Raw genomic sequence first — 21,740 nt, 5'->3', positions numbered from 1 at the left:
ATCTACCTTACAGGAGGAAATTAGGACATTACAGATTAAAGACAACGCATACAACAACAACATGGTTAATGATCGTTTGGAGTTCCCTCATTCACAAGAGATGACCTCGCATTCACCCGCAGTAGATCGACGTGGACCTTGCGTTATCTCTTCTTCAAGTAACCCATCCGATGAGGATATTATTTTGGAAAGAATTCAACCAAGGAATACAGATGGGCGGAAAAGAGATGGTGGAACCACACATAACGCAATAGGTAGAAATTTTCACTCGACACGAACACGAAATGGTGAAAGAAATGTAAAGTTAAGTGTAAAAATGAGCGAAATACGTGCTATGAGTAAGTTTAGTGGTAGATGTAATGAAAATGCTACTTCTTTCCTAGAAAAATTTCAGGACGAATGCAGTATAATGCGTATAGATAAATCTCAATATATGAAACTAATCCCTCATTTATTACTTCCACCATGTTCTTTATGGTTTAAAGCGGTACGGGAACACGTCAACACATATGAGGAATTCAAGGCAGCGCTGATTGCAAATTATGAGAATGACTTTCTACTTGCAAACAGAGACGCTACGATTAGAAATCAACCTTTTAATCCTCGCGTGCACAAATCTGTTGTTGATTTTGTTGTGAATACGTATAATGAATTAAAAATCGTAAATCCACTACAATCCGAATCTAGAGTGATCGCATCTATTCGAAATCTACTACCGTTTAAATTACAACAAATCTTGTTTTCTACGCAATGCATGAGTTTTAATCATCTATTAATGCTTGTTCAATGTTATGAAACTCAATACCAGGCACAGAATCATCAAGCAGGAATAGGCAAAATTAAAAACAATTCAGATAACTTTAGATCAGTACCAGTCCGGAATCTAAATATCCGTAATGTAGACGATACGGAACATAACCTAAATCGAGTAAATTTAAACAATCAGAACAATCAGAATAGGCCAAGATATGATGGGAACACACCTAACCTAACTAATCGTGACAATAATTATGTCAGACCATTTAACCAAAGTAGATTCAAAAACAGACGAAATACATGGCGAAATTCTAGAAATACTGTAAACTACATTGATAGACGTAACCGTAGTTCAAGAGATGGCACTTCGTATCAAAATCAAAATAATGACACAATTCCTGTACAGAATAATAATGCGGGACATAATCATGATTGTGCGGTACACTGTACTTTATTGGAATCATATACAAGTACGAATCTAAACTGATTGCAGTTGATGTGGTAGGGGCTAAACCCATATCAGCTATTGATTCTTATGAATATTTATGTGTGAAAATAAATTTAATTCCTTCTTTTCGTTCACTCGAACATAGATTATTATATCTACCTTTGGCGAATCGTTGTGTTGTTATTGATTAAAAACAAAGGTTATTTATATTATATTGATTTATGTTGAAACTTTATTGTCAAAGATTATATTCAGTAGAAGGTTCATTCTATTAAGCTAATTATCCGACGACTGTACTCATGTTTCACCTTATATGATACTTGGATAAGATTCTTTTGTATCATGACGCCTTGTTGATATGATGTATACTTTAAAATACCATCTTACGTAATTGTTATATAATGCGCCCTGGAAAGAGCAAACATTTTTTTAACATGACCGTTTTTAATGATGAATGAAATCGTTGATCATTGTAATTTGTGTTTTAAAATGTAATTATCTCTTACGCTTTTGATTTCGCATCCTTCGTTGATTGTATTAGTAAGCGACGACATTTTTTAATGATAAAAGATAAATAATAATGGAATAAAAGTTTTATTATAAATGTACTTATATGAAGGAAACTTAATGAAGTTATATATGAAGGGCGATCAAAATGTAGAGAACACAATTATTATCATGTCATTATTATAAACGGACCAGTGGTTCTTAAATATAAAAGTCAAGCTCCCTTGTAACTTTTATATTTAGTCCCTTTATCGGGCGACATTTTATATAACGAGATACTTTGTATCGGCTCATAATTACATATATCTCGGGCAGAAAGTGCTTTTACTCAAGCACTATACCTGTTATAATGTTAATTAAAAATAATAAAAGAAGAATGTTTTAATATATAAGAAATATACATTATTGTCTAGTTGGTTGCTATGTCGTTGTTTATAGATACTCAGTGAACATGTTTGATTGCAAGTCGGTTTGTGTGAATATACATTAAAAGGGAATCAAAGAATAAATTATTTAATATTCATTATGGACTTGTAATTTCAGTAGAAAAGGTGAGCATACTAGTGAATATAACTTCAGAAGATATTTTAAGGTGAAAACGATTATTGCCACTAAAGATATAACTGAACCAGGGTTAACGACTACCTTTGGTGAGTCGTTGTAATATATATAAATAGAAAACATGCACCATGGCATATATGTCCTCTATCAGCTAGAAAAATTTCATTGAAATCGGAGCCGGACAATTGTTAGGAGAATTAATACATCATGAGTGCTAACATTAAATTCTGAAAGAATATTACAATCTTTCTAATTAAAAAACTAAAAAGGCTTTTAATAATCTCATGGTTACACAGTTCGTTGCTTGGGACGATATGAGATAACTTCAATGTCAACAAAGGCAGAACACCTTTTGTTTCATTGATTTCAACTGAACGTCCCTGTTTCTAGTACGCAACGCACTTTCTTAAATGCAAATCAATTGATGTTCAAAGGGTCTTTCCTTGTAAGATAGTGAAATCGGCCCTTTATCCAAATTGGGTCGCTATTGACCCAAAAGGTTACCCTTGACCTAAAACTACCTAAAAAAAGATTGTAACCCTCTACCTCTCCCCGAATTATCGTATCATACATACTCAAAATTTAATATATTTTTTTAATTTGGTGCGTGAGGTCGAAAAATTTTGAAAGTTTCACAGATTGTAGATGCTGTGTAGATGTAAACGTGCAATCTTTTTCAAAACCATCAATGCGTATTTTCTTTATTTTTTTGCGTGTTGAAAAATTCAAAAAATTGAAGAATTTTTTTTCGGGGGGACACGTCGCTGATTTTTTTATTTAAAAAAAATGTTATACCCTTAGGTACAACGTATATTTTTTCGGGGCCTAAAGGTGATGGCAACATTGTCAAAAAAAATAAAACTGAAAATAAACGTGTTTATTAGAGAGACAAAAAAAAATCTCAAGAACTACTTGATGGATTACGAGTAATTTTGACCAGGATTTCTGTCCGGGACACAAAACCTCAAGAACTGCTTAATGGATTACAATCAATTTTCACCGGAATGTCCGTCCATGAGACAAACGGTCTCAAGGTCTACTTGATGGATCACAATCTCCGTCCGGGAGGGAAATAATCTCAAGAGCTTAATGATTGATCACGATCAGTTTTGAGCAGAATTTCTGTCCGGGACACAAAAAATCTCAAGAACTACTTGATGGATGACTATCAATTTTCACCGGTATGTCCGTCCACGAGACAAAAAGTCTCAAGAACTACTTGATGGATCACGATCTCCGTTCGGGAGAGAAAAATCTCAAGAACTACTTGATGGATCACTACCAACTTTTACCAGGATTTCTGTCCGGGACACAAAAACCTCAAGAACTGCTTAATGGACAAACGGTCTCAAAGTCTACTTGATGGATCAAAATCTCCTTCCGGGAGGGAAAAAATCTCAAGAGCTACTTGATTGATCACGATCAGTTATAAGCAGGATTTCTGTCCGGGACACAAAAAAATCTCAAGATCTACGTGATGGATGACGGTCAATCTTCACCGGGATGTATGTCAATGAGAGAAAACGTCTCAAGAACTACTTGATGGATCACGATCTCCGTCCGGGAGAGAAAAATCTCAAGAACTACTTGATGAATCACTATCAATTGTTACCAGGATTTCTGTCCCGGACACAAAAAATCTCAAGAACTACTTGATGGATCATTATCAATTTTGACCAAAATGTCCGTCCGGGAGAGAAAAAAATCTCAAGAACTACTTGATGGATCACTATCAATTTTGATCAAAATGTCCGTCCGGGAGAGAAAAAAATCTCAAGAACTACTTGATGGATCACTATCAATTTTGACCAAAATGTCCGTCCGGGAGAGAAAAAAATCTCAAGAACTACTTGATGGATCACTATCAATTTTGACCAAAATGTCCGTCCGGGAGAGAAAAAATCTCAAGAACTACTTGATGGATCACTATCAATTTTGACCAAAATGTCCGTCCGGGAGAGAAAAAAATCTCAAGAACTACTTGATGGATCACTATCAATTTTGACCAAAATGTCCGTCTGGGAGAGGAAAAAATCTCAAGAACTACTTGATGGATCACTATCAATTTTGATCAAAATGTCCGTCCGGGAGAGAAAAAAATCTCAAGAACTACTTGATGGATCACTATCAATTTTGATCAAAATGTCCGTCCGGGAGAGAAAAAAATCTCAAGAACTACTTGATGGATCACTATCAATTTTGACCAAAATGTCCGTCCGGGAGAGAAAAAAATCTCAAGAACTACTTGATGGATCACTATCAATTTTGACCAAAATGTCCGTCCGGGAGAGAAAAAATCTCAAGAACTACTTGATGGATCACTATCAATTTTGACCAAAATGTCCGTCCGGGAGAGAAAAAAATCTCAAGAACTACTTGATGGATCACTATCAATTTTGACCAATATGTCCGTCCGGGAGAGAAAAAAATCTCAAGAACAACTTGATGGATCACTATCAATTTTGACCAAAATGTCCGTCCGGGAGAGGAAAAAATCTCAAGAACTACTTGATGGATCACTATCAATTTTGACCAAAATGTCCGTCCGGGAGAGAAAAAAATCTCAAGAACTACTTGATGGATCACTATCAATTTTGACAAAAATGTCCGTCCGGGAAAGAAAAAATCTCATGAACTACTTGATGGATCACTATCAATTTTGACCAAAAATGTCCGTCCGGGAAAGAAAAAAATCTCATGAACTACTTGATGGATCATTATCAATTTTGACCAAAAATGTCCGTCCGGGAGAGAAAAAAATCTCATGAACTACTAGATGGATCACTATCAATTTTGACCAAAATGTCCGTCCGGGAGAGAAAAAAATCTCAAGAACTACTTGATGGATCACTATCAAGTTTGACCAAAATGTCCGTCCGGGAGAGAAAAAAATCTCAAGAACTACTTGATGGATCACTATCAATTTTGACCAAAATGTCCGTCCGGGAGAGAAAAAAATCTCAAGAACTACTTGATGGATCACTATCAATTTTGACCAAAATGTCCGTCCGGCAGAGAAAAAAATCTCAAGAACTACTTGATGGATCACTATCAATTTTGACCAAAATGTCCGTCCGGGAGAGAAAAAATCTCAAGAACTACTTGATGGATCACTATCAATTTTGACCAAAATGTCCGTCCGGGAGAGAAAAAAATCTCAAGAACTACTTGATGGATCACTATCAATTTTGACCAAAATGTCCGTCCGGGAGAGAAAAAAATCTCAAGAACTACTTGATGGATCACTATCAATTTTGACCAAAATATCCGTCCGGGAGAGAAAAAAATCTCAAGAACTACTTGATGGATCACTATCAATTTTGACCAAAATATCCGTCCGGGAGAGAAAAAAATCTCAAGAACTACTTGATGGATCACTATCAATTTTGACCAAAATGTCCGTCCGGGAGAGAAAAAAATCTCAAGAACTACTTGATGGATCACTATCAATTTTGACCAAAATGTCCGTCCGGGAGAGAAAAAAATCTCAAGAACTACTTGATGGATCACTATCAATTTTGACCAAAAATGTCCGTCCGGGAAAGAAAAAAATCTCAAGAACTACTTGATGGATCACTATCAATTTTGACCAAAATGTCCGTCCGGGAGAGAAAAGAATCTCAAGAACTACTTGATGGATCACTATCAATTTTGACCAAAATGTCCGTCCGGGAGAGAAAAAAATCTCAAGAACTACTTGATGGATCACTATCAATTTTGACCAAAATGTCCGTCCGGGAGAGAAAAAAATCTCAAGAACTACTTGATGGATCACTATCAATTTTGACCAAAATGTCCGTCCGGGAGAGAAAAAAATCTCAAGAACTACTTGATGGATCACTATCAATTTTGATCAAAATGTCCGTCCGGGAGAGAAAAAAATCTCAAGAACTACTTGATGGATCACTATCAATTCTGACCAAAATGTCCGTCCGGGAGAGAAAAAATCTCAAGAACTACTTGATGGATCACTATCAATTTTGACCAAAATGTCCGTCCGGGAGAGAAAAAATCTCAAGAACTACTTGATGGATCACTATCAATTTTGACCAAAATGTCCGTCCGGGAGAGAAAAAATCTCAAGAACTACTTGATGGATCACTATCAATTTTGACCAAAATGTCCGTCCGGGAGAGAAAAAAATCTCAAGAACTACTTGATGGATCACTATCAATTTTGACCAAAATGTCCGTCCGGGAGAGAAAAAAATCTCAAGAACTACTTGATGGATCACTATCAATTTTGACCAAAATGTCCGTCCGGGAGAGAAAAAAATCTCAAGAACTACTTGATGGATCACTATCAATTTTGACCAAAATGTCCGTCCGGGAGAGAAAAAAATCTCAAGAACTACTTGATGGATCACTATCAATTTTGACCAAAATGTCCGTCCGGGAGAGAAAAAAATCTCAAGAACTACTTGATGGATCATTATCAATTTTGACCAAAATGTCCGTCCGGGAGAGAAAAAAATCTCAAGAACTACTTGATGGATCACTATCAATTTTGACCAAAATGTCCGTCCGGGAGAGAAAAAAAATCTCAAGAACTACTTGATGGATCACTATCAAGTTTGACCAAAATGTCCGTCCGGCAGAGAAAAAATCTCAAGAACTACTTGATGGATCACTATCAATTTTGACCAAAATGTCCGTCCGGGAGAGAAAAAATCTCAAGAACTACTTGATGGATCACTATCAATTTTGACCAAAATGTCCGTCCGGGAGAGAAAAAAATCTCAAGAACTACTTGATGGATCACTATCAATTTTGACCAAAATGTCCGTCCGGGAGAGAAAAAAATCTCAAGAACTACTTGATGGATCACTATCAATTTTGACCAAAATATCCGTCCGGGAGAGAAAAAAATCTCAAGAACTACTTGATGGATCACTATCAATTTTGACCAAAATATCCGTCCGGGAGAGAAAAAAATCTCAAGAACTACTTGATGGATCACTATCAATTTTGACCAAAATATCCGTCCGGGAGAGAAAAAAATCTCAAGAACTACTTGATGGATCACTATCAATTTTGACCAAAATGTCCGTCCGGGAGAGAAAAAAATCTCAAGAACTACTTGATGGATCACTATCAATTTTGACCAAAATGTCCGTCCGGGAAAGAAAAAAATCTCAAGAACTACTTGATGGATCACTATCAATTTTGACCAAAATGTCCGTCCGGGAGAGAAAAAAATCTCAAGAACTACTTGATGGATCACTATCAATTTTGACCAAAATGTCCGTCCGGGAGAGAAAAAAATCTCAAGAACTACTTGATGGATCACTATCAATTTTGACCAAAATGTCCGTCCGGGAGAGAAAAAAATCTCAAGAACTACTTGATGGATCACTATCAATTTTGACCAAAATGTCCGTCCGGGAGAGAAAAAAATCTCAAGAACTACTTGATGGATCACTATCAATTTTGACCAAAATGTCCGTCCGGGAGAGAAAAAAATCTCAAGAACTACTTGATGGATCATTATCAATTTTGACCAAAATGTCCGTCCGGGAGAGAAAAAAATCTCAAGAACTACTAGATGGATCACTATCAATTTTGACCAAAATGTCCGTCCGGGAGAGAAAAAAATCTCAAGAACTACTTGATGGATCACTATCAAGTTTGACCAAAATGTCCGTCCGGGAGAGAAAAAAATCTCATGAACTACTTGATGGATCACTATCAATTTTGACCAAAATGTCCGTCCGGGAGAGAAAAAAATCTCAAGAACTACTTGATGGATCACTATCAATTTTGACCAAAATGTCCGTCCGGCAGAGAAAAAATCTCAAGAACTACTTGATGGATCACTATCAATTTTGACCAAAATGTCCGTCCGGGAGAGAAAAAATCTCAAGAACTACTTGATGGATCACTATCAATTTTGACCAAAATGTCCGTCCGGGAGAGAAAAAAATCTCAAGAACTACTTGATGGATCACTATCAATTTTGACCAAAATGTCCGTCCGGGAGAGAAAAAAATCTCAAGAACTACTTGATGGATCACTATTAATTTTGACCAAAATATCCGTCCGGGAGAGAAAAAAATCTCAAGAACTACTTGATGGATCACTATCAATTTTGACCAAAATATCCGTCCGGGAGAGAAAAAAATCTCAAGAACTACTTGATGGATCACTATCAATTTTGACCAAAATGTCCGTCCGGGAGAGAAAAAAATCTCAAGAACTACTTGATGGATCACTATCAATTTTGACCAAAATGTCCGTCCGGGAGAGAAAAAAATCTCAAGAACTACTTGATGGATCACTATCAATTTTGACCAAAAATGTCCGTCCGGGAAAGAAAAAAATCTCAAGAACTACTTGATGGATCACTATCAATTTTGACCAAAATGTCCGTCCGGGAGAGAAAAGAATCTCAAGAACTACTTGATGGATCACTATCAATTTTGACCAAAATGTCCGTCCGGGAGAGAAAAGAATCTCAAGAACTAGTTGATGGATCACTATCAATTTTGACCAAAATGTCCGTCCGGGAGAGAAAAGAATCTCAAGAACTACTTGATGGATCACTATCAATTTTGACCAAAATGTCCGTCCGGGAGAGAAAAGAATCTCAAGAACTACTTGATGGATCACTATCAATTTTGACCAAAATGTCCGTCCGGGAGAGAAAAAAATCTCAAGAACTACTTGATGGATCACTATCAATTTTGACCAAAATGTCCGTCCGGGAGAGAAAAAAATCTCAAGAACTACTTGATGGATCACTATCAATTTTGACCAAAATGTCCGTCCGGGAGAGAAAAAAATCTCAAGAACTACTTGATGGATCACTATCAATTTTGACCAAAATGTCCGTCCGGGAGAGAAAAAATCTCAAGAACTACTTGATGGATCACTATCAATTTTGACCAAAATGTCCGTCCGGGAGAGAAAAAATCTCAAGAACTACTTGATGGATCACTATCAATTTTGACCAAAATGTCCGTCCGGGAGAGAAAAAAATCTCAAGAACTACTTGATGGATCACTATCAATTTTGACCAAAATGTCCGTCCGGGAGAGAAAAAAATCTCAAGAACAACTTGATGGATCACTATCAATTTTGACCAAAATGTCCGTCCGGGAGAGAAAAAAATCTCAAGAACTACTTGATGGATCACTATCAATTTTGACCAAAATGTCCGTCCGGCAGAGAAAAAATCTCAAGAACTACTTGATGGATCACTATCAATTTTGACCAAAATATCCGTCCGGGAGAGAAAAAAATCTCAAGAACTACTTGATGGATCACTATCAATTTTGACCAAAATGTCCGTCCGGGAGAGAAAAAAATCTCAAGAACTACTTGATGGATCACTATCAATTTTGACCAAAATGTCCGTCCGGGAGAGAAAAAAATCTCAAGAACTACTTGATGGATCACTATCAATTTTGACCAAAATGTCCGTCCGGGAGAGAAAAAAATCTCAAGAACTACTTGATGGATCACTATCAATTTTGACCAAAATGTCCGTCCGGGAGAGAAAAAAATCTCAAGAACTACTTGATGGATCACTATCAATTTTGACCAAAATGTCCGTCCGGGAGAGAAAAAAATCTCAAGAACTACTTGATGGATAACGATCAATTTGTGGTCAAAATGGTGAGTATCAAAATTAAGTCAGGAATCGAGTTCGTTGATTGTGGTGGTTCGTCCACCGGAAATGGTAAAAATATATCATTTCCGGTTTTGACGTTGATCGCTATTGAGTAGAAACGCTCTTCTACAATCAATTAAGCGTCTATATTCCATCCTCACTCTAATCTACCCACTTAAACCGGAATTGTAGAAAAGTATTACCACTCCCGGTTTAAATTTTAATTGAAAAAATATATTACACCATACAAACTAATTCATGTAGAAGTCACGTGACACTGTTACTTGCTTAAATATTTCTCTGCCTCTTTTCTGTATTTTTAGTATGGGGTCCTAGTGGCTCAGTGGTAGAGCGCTATCCTTTGGTGCGTGGGGTGTCTGGTTCGATCCGCGTCCAAGTAAGTTTGTGGTTAACATCATGCCCCTGAGTTTTCTCGGGGTACTTCCGCTTCCTCCCAGCTTCTCATTCCACCAATTCTTCCATCATTCACTTCCTTAAGCATTCATTCCATTTAATCGAAAATGTATAACTGTGGAACATTAAAGTGAAAAGAATTCTATATCTTAGTGTATATAAATATCCTATCTTTACTGATTACCAATTTTTTTTTTTAAATCTACATCATGGAAACACTATCCACATAGTTTTTTTAAAATACCCTGTTACCGTAACCAATGCAGTATTTACTACATCATTCAAAATACATTGATCCAATTTCTACAGAACACTGTGAAACATTCAATGATTTTCTTCTTTTGTAGGCATTTTCTTTGTAGTTTAAATTCCCACAATTATACAGCAAGGAGACGGAGGCGGTGAGAACAAAGTGGATAATTACGATGGAAGAAAGAACGTGGGAGAAAATGAAAAAAAGAAAATTTCGATAAAACCCACCTATGCACACCGTGTTTGTCCACAATAGAGTTGATTTGGCGGCAGGTGAGATCAAATCAGGAACATGAAGCACCAGAAATTAGCCCTCTACCACTGACCCACCGCGGTCTCTCTCGTAATTTGATTACTCTTTTTATAACTTTCACAAACATTCTGTCCGCATTACAAGAATTTTATATTCATTTCCAAATGTTTACAATAGCTATTATCATGTTTACTTAGTTCCAGGACTTAGAATATCTAACTGTAATATTTTGTATGCCCATTGTACAATGATAAAAACAAAAGTTAGAGTCATGTTAGGAAAACGATGAAAAGATATGCAGAATATAGGATGTACAGGATTATTGAATAGATGAAAACAAAGGAACTAGAATGATGGAAGATGTATCAAAAGTGGTAATCCAAAGGAGGAGGTTGTAATGCAATTCATTATTTCTAGGTACTATCACATGGATACAATATACAGTATTCGCGTGTGATTATGTATGTGTATTGAACAAAATAGACATACTTCTACTAATATTGTTCATGGATCTTTCTTCAATATGCTAAACTAGCAGCGTTCACCCCGCTTCGCTGGGGTCACCCCGGAACGCAATAAACTTTGTTACTTAGATAATTTTTACTTTTTCGCTTTCAAGTGATATGATAAAAACCATAGAAGATTGCAGTAAATGTTAACATTATATCGCCTGTCATTTATGTTAACCCGCCGAGTGACACGGTCATGTGGGTTGCGTATAAATACGGTTAGATTTAGCTATGATGAGCTAACAAAGGATTTCTACGTTATGGACACTTAAATGGTCAATTATCTCAAGACACTGGTAATTGAAAATTAAAGTGATATGATAAAAACCATCTAGGGTCCAAATCTTAATAACCCCCCAAAAATGAAAGAAATTGGTTCAGCCGTATTAGCGTGATGAGCTAACAAAGGATTTGTACGTTCTCTTTTATATATATAGATTATTTGATCAAAGTATTGTTTTACATGTCGGCCTACTTTAAAGATTTGTATTTTAGAGTCTTTGATTTGATTCAGTATTATACATAATGTACGTTTTCTAATATGCAGTGTATATATAATACACATATGCTATGATAATTCATTAAATGTTAGTAGCCGCAAGCGTGTTTTCTTGTTTGAAACATGAAAAGTAAGTTCCGATGGTAATATTGGAGAATCTACCTCATTGTGTAGCCTATACATTTATTCAATAAATACAGAGTAAACCAATCCTGTTCTTATTGAAAGGAAATGCAATGAATAGTTTGGTAAAAGTGAAACATATTATTTTATATCGATGACAGGTTCCTGTGTATTCATGTAAATCTATTAAATAAAGCACGTATTTGGATTGAATTGATGTACATATTTATTCTATTTAAATGTTCCATATTAACGCATATTCTAGACTGGCACGTATGTGTACATTTGGAACGTATAGAATTTCAAGCACATTGGTGTTGTTAAATTCAGTACCAAATTGTCATTATAAATCGGAGATTTCTATAAGCCTCATTTACAATCCGGTTCAGAAGCATGTCGAACGAGAAATTTGGTCTTATTGACATGTAAAGGCCTGTTATGTAGTTACCTCTTTCTTATTGTATGTCATTTATATGGTAATCAATATCAGAGGAATTTTTATTTCTTTTATGATACATTAGAAAAAATCCAGTCCAAATTTCTTAGATATCTTGTATATGAGGAAACAAGCATTTTCTCAAGAACTGAAAACTCTAATTCATTAAATAGGAATTTTGAAACTCTAACCCTCAAACAAAGAAGAACGTTATTTGACATGATACTTTTATACTAGATACTTAATAATAAACTAGACTGCCACGAATTGCTTTCGAGCTTTCAAATAAACGTACCAGGTAGAAAAACACGTCCAAAAATTATAACTTCTTTTATTGTGCAAACCCAAGAACAAATATCCTAAATAAGTCGCCAACATGGAGGATTAGTGCAATCTACAACAGACTCTTAAAAATGACAAATAATATAGATATTTATGCTGATTGCCTCACAAGGTTTAAAAGGGAAATTGTAAATATATTATTTCATGAAAGATGAACACTATAATTGGTTATAATACCTGTTGTGTTCTGTTTCAATACATAAATAAATAAATAAATTATATTCCACTTTTCCACACTTAAGAGCCTGCCTTACTAAAAATAACACCAAATTTACAATTTTTCTTTTGCTTGTTTTTCATAAGTGAAAGGACATAATAAAATGCAACTTAACACAATCATAGATAATGTTGTACAACAACAGAAAATATGAACCTCAAGAATTTTCAGTGTTACCATCCATACAAATTACAGTGTTTCCAGAGTAGTTAGGGATGGTTACTACGAGCACACTTCCTCCTTCCACCCCCTAACTAACAAAACATTATGAACCCACCACTAACCATTACACTTTAACGCAGAAGGAACCAACTAATTATTCAAAGTTACACGGTGCAAAGTATTCCCATAACTACATTGTTAAAGTGAGATTGAATATGCTTTTATGACACTTAAAATCATAAAAACTTACATATAAAATATTACAATGAAATCCTACACAAAATATATTTATTGCATCTTAATCTCCAGTTTATAAGCTTTCATTTGACACTTGAATCATGAAAATCCGTTAATAATTAGCTTTAAAAACTCAATGAGAAGGAATACATACAACTCCGGAACAGATGATCTGTCACTGATTCATTTGAACGATTCCAGTACTAGCACAGGACCGTCCTATCCGATTTTCTTTCCTTCTCCTGATGCCAACATACCCTCCATTCCAAAAGAAACCGAACGTTTTAAAAAAACAAAAAAGCAATGTACATTTTGGAACAAATCATTTTTATTAATCAATGTATTCCCCTTCTGCATCGATACACATATTTGTACGCTCCAACAAGTTGTCAAACGACTTCTCCATGTCCTTTATTGGAATGGTCTTTAGGACGGCGGTCGTCGCCTTCTCAATGGCATCAATCGATGCGTGCCACTTTCCTTTCATCGCCAAATGCAGTTTAGGGAACAGATAGAAATCGCATGGAGCGAGATCGGGTGAATAGGGCGGATGATGCAACCGAATAATGTGATTTTTGACCAAAAATTCAGTTACAAGTCGCGAACGATGTGATGGTGCATTATCGTCCAAAAGAGTCCAACTGCCGATTTCGCGATATTCGGGCCGAATACGACGAATTCTTGCCAGCAAACGCTTCATGACGCCCAAGTAAAACTCTCCAGTGACCGTCTGGCCGGGCTGAACAAATTCTTTGTGGATAATTCCTTTTGAATCGTAAAAACAAATCAGCATCACCTTAACTTTTGACTTCACCAAGCGACGTTTTTTGGGTGTTCCTTCATCCGGCGCTCTACATTCAGCACTTTGCCGCTTTGTTTCGGGCTCATATTCAAAACACCACGTCTCGTCACCAGTTACAATCGATTTCAAGAAGTTTCGATCCTGCCGAGCACTTGTAACGATGTCTTTGCAATGCGCAATTCGATCAACTTTTGGTCTTCGGTGAGTTTGTGTGGTACAAACCGCGAATTAACCTTCTTAAGGCCCAAAACTTCGGTCAAAATGCGGTATGCGGTTGTTTGGGGAATGCCTAATTCCATTTCAATAACTTTCACCAACGATTTTTTGTTATGTTTGATGAATTCACGCACTTTTTCGATGTTTTCTTCCGATAATCCGGTTCTGGGACGGCCTGATCTTTCGTCATCATCCAGCGTCTCTCTACCCGATTTGAATCGCTTGAACCACTCGTAAACTTGCGTACGGGATAGACACTCATCACCATATGCATTTTGTAGCATTTGGTGCGTTTCACTAAAAGTTTTACCCAGTTTAACACAAAACTCAATTGCAGCTCGTTGTTTGAAACTCATTTTCCGACCGATGTACACAACACACTGACAGTTGAAACGCAATAACTTTGTTGCCGTGCATCCAAATGTCATGACATTTATACCAGTTGTCAATGAGGGACTACGCCATCTACCGATAAAATATTACAACAGATGGCACTGGTGGTACTATTTGTTTTCAAAAGTTCGGTTTCTTTTGGAATGGAGGGTGTATATACATACACATAGAGGCAACATGTTTTCTTTCTTTTTTTAGCAGCCAAATATAGCTCACACTTTCTTCCTGCTCACTTTGAGGAAGATTTAACTCAGACTTAACTCAGACTTAACCCCGACAGTTCTTCTGCCGGAGTGTCTGTCTTCGATTTCTTGATTCAAGGTTATTTCTCATGAAAATTTTTGAACGGACAACTTCAACTATGCAAATTAAAAAACTTTCCGTGTTACTTAGCTAGCATGAACGAGAAACTGTTTAAATAAACCCGCCAACGAAACTAATGTTTTACCATGCAGTGTCTCCAACTCCACATATTTTTTCGGAACGTTCCAGGATTTTAATTTTTCAAGATATCGCTTTAAAACATATAGGGATGAATTCACCCCATTACTAATAAATATGATAATTGTTAAAAATGAGTTGGCAACACTGATAGTCATACCCCCAAATAACGTTATTATTTAATTCCTCGGTCCCTAATTAACCGATTTCAAAAATTCAAACGGTAAATGAATACTAATAACATAACCAATTTTATAAAATGCATAAATGGTTGCATAACCCACAGAATATGTTTTCCTTTTTCAATATATCCACAAAATTTCAACAAATCGAAAAAATAAAAATACTACCATAAGTCAAATAAAATTCTAAGACTTTTTTAAAGAATAACATTTTCCCGAAAACTCAAAAATAAACCCGTAAAAAAATCCCGAAATTTTGAACTTGCTATAAAATCGTCAAATATTAACCGATTTTCAAAAATCAAACGGTAATCGATAGAGAAACCAATTGAAATTTTTGAATGTATTGTGGGTTGCATACCACTAAGGATAATATTCCGAATTTGTTATATCTCCGTTGTTTATTAACCGATTTTCAAAATTCAAACGATAATCAATAGACAAATAAATTTCCTATCTACTGAATGTCTTATAAATTGCATAACTCTAAGGATATAATTACAAAAAATTCAAATAAATCCCTTATTTATATATGTATCTTTAAAATTCAAATGACATTGTGTTCTATATATCCAAAGGTCTTAGTTTTTTATAGTCTGATACTATAAAAACACTTAAAATTACAAGTTCGGATATTGATAATGAAATCTTAAAAACACTTATACACTTAAAATTACAAGTTTTATTTTTTGGATTCATTTCTAAAGTAAAACTGATGTATTTTATAACCATTATCTAAATCTTTCAAAGCCTCATACTTAGCAAACACCTTATACTTTTTCAAATCTTTCAATACTTGCTCAGTTTCATCATTATATCATTATATATGTTTCATCATTATAACGTCTTATATTTCTCATCTAAATGAACTAAAACTCTTTGACCATAACGCTGTGTTTGAATCAATTTCCATAATGTTATCTCGTACGCTTTACCTTTTTCTAACTCATCTATGCGAAGGAATCTCAATGCTTTAACATCATTTTTTTTATTCAAATAATTAGCCATAGTTTATTTATTATAAGTAAAATGTTCGTTTTATGAGAAATTCATAAAACCAATCCTCATTTACATACATAAAATTTACATAACATTTACATACAGAACTCAACAGTTGGATAATTATCTTTTAAACCAGTGTATTTGATTTTTATTTCATCTTTAACGATCTCATCAATCATTTTATCTGTTAAGTGTTTTGTAAATCTAGGTGGAAGAAATACCTTAAACTCCTCACATTCAACTAAAATGCTCTTTCCAAACTTAGTTTTAATCTTTTCTATTTTCACAATCTTATATTCTGTATTTAATTCTAATTCTCTTAATCCAATAACCTGTTTTTGTTCAAGACTTCCAAGTTTATTTAAAAGCTCAATATGACTTGACATCGTATTTATTATATAGAAAATCAACGAACACTCTTCAATTTTTATCTTCACCAAAAATATTTAATCATTTTTTATCAATTTTGTTTATGGAAAAACTTTAATACATTTAACTATCTAAAACTCTTCTACTACTTTCTCATTCTTAGGGTCATATGTAAAGTTCTTTTGTCCAATTAATATCGCATAACATATAGTATTAGCAGCCACAGCTTCTGCAAAGTATACTACAATCTTTATGTTTGTTGTCTCATTTACCGATACATTCTTCCTCTTACTACAATTAATCACATACATTGGTCTGTTATCTATAAACTCTTTAGGATCATAGTACATTTCGGTATTGCCACATGTTATTCTCTTAAATGCAGTATAATCTTCGTACATCTTAAAATAATCCTTGTTAGCAATATCTAAGTTTCTTGATTCTTTTGGAAATACCTCATTCCTTCCATTCTTAAGATAGATATTCTTTACCTTACAATGATCAAACTTACTTGCATCTGCTGTTTGTTTGCCACTTCTATCAGTTTGGAACATTACAACTACGAAATCAGGCATATCAAATTGTCTAGAATTAAATTGAGTAGTAACATCAAACTCCAAGAAAGAACCTACAACAGTCTTTTGAACACATTGATAAGTATGAAATGAAAACATGATTTTAGGTTCTTTAAGAATATTCAACTTTAACTTGTTTTCATAATTAGATTCGTATTCAACAATAGGCATTCTTATCTCCATACTTTTTATTGTTATTTTTCCATCATGAGGAGCTGCTGCACCTGCTCCTGATCCAGTCCATTTATACAAGACATCGTTATTGTTGTTAGCTTTTGTAAATGTTATTCTCAATCCACCTTTCCACATAACCTCTTTATAATCACTTAAAAAGCCAGGAATTAATCTTAATGGATATAAAACACTAAAGTCCTTTCTTAGACCAAGTTTATCATCTGTTTCAAATCCTGCTTGTTTTAGATATTCAACTTCTGGTTTGGAAATCTTTAATGTTCCGATAGCTGTTGATGTTATTCCTGGTAGCTCAATCTTATCTATAACAACACCATGCTTCCTAACCTCAATTTGAGAAAAGAAGAATGGTAAGAAGTTATCTACAAGTTTTATAGTATCATTTGCACCAAATGTTCCTCCGACTGATGCACCAACAACTTCAAAAGTCATATGACAATCTGCTTTGTGTGGATGTATAAACCCATCCCCCACGTCGAAATCAAACTCAATATCTTTGTTAGCTTCATTCAAATTATTAAATGTTCTTGTGTTAGCTTTAAAGCTTTGTAACTCGTAACTCTCAACACTATCCATTTATTATAAAGAAAATCTTGAAACAACGCTTTTATGGGATATACCCATAAAAGAAGCATACATAATAATAATTAAAAACTTATAATCCCCATCCTAACTTAACCTTAGCATTCATAGCAGTACCAACCCCAAAAGCAGCTAATCGTTCACCAATTGACGCATCACTATTAAATGCTCTTTTCCATGCTTTACTTTCTAGTTCCTTATCTGCAATATGTCTTGACTCTGTATCTTTATTATCTCTGTAGTATATATCATGTTCTTTACAAGCCTCATCTAATGGGTTAATACCTTTATCACCTCTTTCTAATCTTTCTTGTAGCTTAGTTCCCGGACCACAATACGAAAAACCTGGAATATGTAATTCAAATGGGAGTTTATTAATCAAATCATTTACTAATCCTTTTCCAAGCTTCTTATCATTCCAGAATTGTGGTGGTAATGTATTTAAGATCTTAATCAAATAACATATACCTTTTGGATCTTTAGGAATAAATTGTGAAAGCTTATTATTAATCATACTCACTATACCTACTTTCTCATTATAAAAGTTATTATTACCAGCCTTTTCTTCTCCATCTATAACTATCAACCGATCAATTAACTTTCTCACATCATCCATCCATATATATTCTTTAGGTATCTCTGTATATTGTTTAATTCCTTCACCAGTCCTTTTAGGAGTTGGAGGTAAAGATGGTTTAATATAATTATCCCAAATAGGCTTGATAATATTAATGTACTTTGAACCTCTACTAGATGCTACCTTTTTATCTCGATTATATTTTTGGAAGGCAGCATCTGAGTCTATTATTATTTCCTTGTACTGTTCAAAATCATCATCATCATAATCTGCAATGGTTTTATTAGTATTCATCGTTAACAATTCCCATAGACCTTCTGTTCCCTTATAAGTTTTACCATTAATTATCAAATCATCACCATTCACTTTAACTTCAGAATTTCCTATTTTATTTATTATTTTTCCATCTTCTTCTACAGTTCTTATTCCAAACACACTATCATTTCTTTTACTATAATATTTCGTTGCAATCTTACCAAATGATTGTGCTGTTGTTAAAGGCTCTACTCCTTCAACTTTGTCTTTAATTTGTTTTCTCATTTGTTTTATTTCTCCCGTTATAGGCGTATCACTACTACTTGGGGAACTATCATAAGTTATCTTTTTAGGTGTTTCTAGTAGACTAGGATCTATTGAAACCGTCTTATGTACAACTGGAACAAGTTCAGTTATTAGATTTTTATTTTGTTCTGCTACTTCTTTGATCTCACTTCCCAAGTTTTGAATAGCATCAATTACAGGTTGCTCTTGTGTTTTAAATTTATCATATATACCTGCTCTTTCTTTCTTCCAAGATTTGAAGCCCATTATCAAGAACTCCTTTAACTTGATATTCTTATTAATATCTTTCTCATCCATTTATTATATAGAAAACGAACAAACGTCAATAAACGTCAAAGAACATAAATAAACGTCAATAAACATCAAAGAACATAAATAAACATTAATAAACGTCAAAGAACATAAATAAACGTCAATAAACGTCAAAGAACATAAATAAACGTCAATAAACATCAAACGTTTAAGAAGTGTTTTATCTTGTTCCTATACTTACCATTGTTTACCTTCCTCGTCATATCAATTACTATAAAACCATAATCTTCTTGCCAACATTTTGAACATATCTCCTTAAATTTATCATAAGACATATCTCCTCCAACAAACTCATTATACACATGTTTAAGATTAGTATCATCTTGTCTGAATATGCATAGGAAGTTAACGTTATCTCTTATAAGCTGTTTAGGTACTTTTGAATATGTTTGTGCAAGATAGAAACAGTCTAAATGTCTATGCCTACCTCTTGTAAAGTAATTTCTAACAGTATCTTGATTTTCCAAAATGTAATCGTCAAACACTACTACCGAGTATTTTTCACATTCATCAATAGGTACAATAGAATCATTACCGCTTAAGAACGTTACTATTTGTTTCTTAAACTTTAGTTCTGCCTTTTCAAATCGATCTTTTAACTGCTCATACTTTGGCTGATTCATGCTTTTAGAATATATATAGAAGTAATTATTATTTAACCAACCTGGCCGTAATAAAAAATTAAATAACAAAAACGTCTTACCACACCCAGATGAACCCACTATAAGGCATCGAATATCATCAGGTATAAGTTCTCCATTTCTTTTCTTAACTGTTGTTTCTTTTATCATCTCTTTTACATCCCAATTAATAGTTTTCTTACTCATTTATTATAGAGAAAATCGACTTTTTTATGATCTTATATCTTTAAGTTGTTCTCTGATCTTAAGCAACGTATATTTTATATATTCGTTATCCATTTCACCATTTAATGTTATTATCATCTCTAACTGTTCTTTAAATGAGTTAATACAAGTGACAATGTTTTATATTCGTCTTTTCTTTTGCTTATGTTTAACTTAGAAGACAAACCTGTTATTATAGCACTTCCAGTTGCAAGAGACGTTGTTAATATTGAGTAAATTGTTACAGGTATAAAAATATTAATAAATCCAGTTGTCGCAGAAAGTATGACTGATAACGTGATCAAAGTGTAGTATGCATATTTAACAATTCGTAGTCTTCTCTTTTTCTTCTTTAAACTGTATTCTAACTTTTGAATAACATCTTCTATTAACTTGATTACTTTCTCTCTTGGAATATCTCTAGGTAAATCAAACTCATTCATTTATTATATAATAAATGGCTAAGGTATTTAAGTTAACGAGTGATACTTCTGTTTTAAAGAAGAAACTCCATTACGAATTAGACAACAGTAGCAACTATTTAAGTATAGGACTAGTTGGGTTTTACAGTACATATCTAACTCCAAACATAACAACAGAAAAAAACAGGTTCTCATATGGTGATAGACAAGTTTTTATACCAGAAGGGCAATATAATTTAAAATCACTTAATGAATATTTAAAATCTCAATCCATCAACATAACATTATCAGAAGATCATTTAAGAAATAGAGTTAAAATTGAAACTGATAGTAATGATGTTACAATTGGGAGTATAGGTACTGTCCTCGGGTTTAATGTTTTTGAAGTTTTAGAAAAGAACAAAACACATATTGGAAGTAAGTTGCCAAAGTTTCATCCGTTTGATACTATAAATGTTCACTGTAATATAGCAGATGGCATGTTTGTTAAAAATACAGAATATACACATAGGGAAACAGGAATTTTAGCATCATTCAAAACAGATGCTGAGTTCAAACATAGTATTATTTACGAGCCTACTTATCCATTATTTTTCCCTATATCCAAAGACAAGGTTGACAATTTTGAGATAAGGATAAAAGATGAGAATGATTCCTTAATTGATTTTGGTGGAGCAACAACAACTGTATTTTTACAAACTAAGATTTTCTCTTAAATAAATAGGAAGATGTGTTCTATTAAAGGTTGTATGTTTAGTGTTCCTTATAACGAACTAAAGGATTTAAATATTGACCATGTATTAACAAAGAAACAACTTAGTGATAAATCTAAGAAAATTAAAGAAGGTAAAGGAATGGATTTAACTTTAACTACTGCACAAATGAAAAAGATTAAGAAAGAGCATATGGGTGGTTTTATCTTTACAATTCCAGCCATTTTAG

The sequence above is a fragment of the Thermobia domestica genome, chromosome 16 (genome assembly GCF_964235325.1).
Source record: "Thermobia domestica chromosome 16, izTheDome1.hap1.1, whole genome shotgun sequence".
Classification (NCBI taxonomy): domain Eukaryota; kingdom Metazoa; phylum Arthropoda; class Insecta; order Zygentoma; family Lepismatidae; genus Thermobia; species Thermobia domestica.
The sequence above is the reverse complement of the archived record's forward strand: the minus strand, read 5'-3'. Positions refer to the sequence as shown.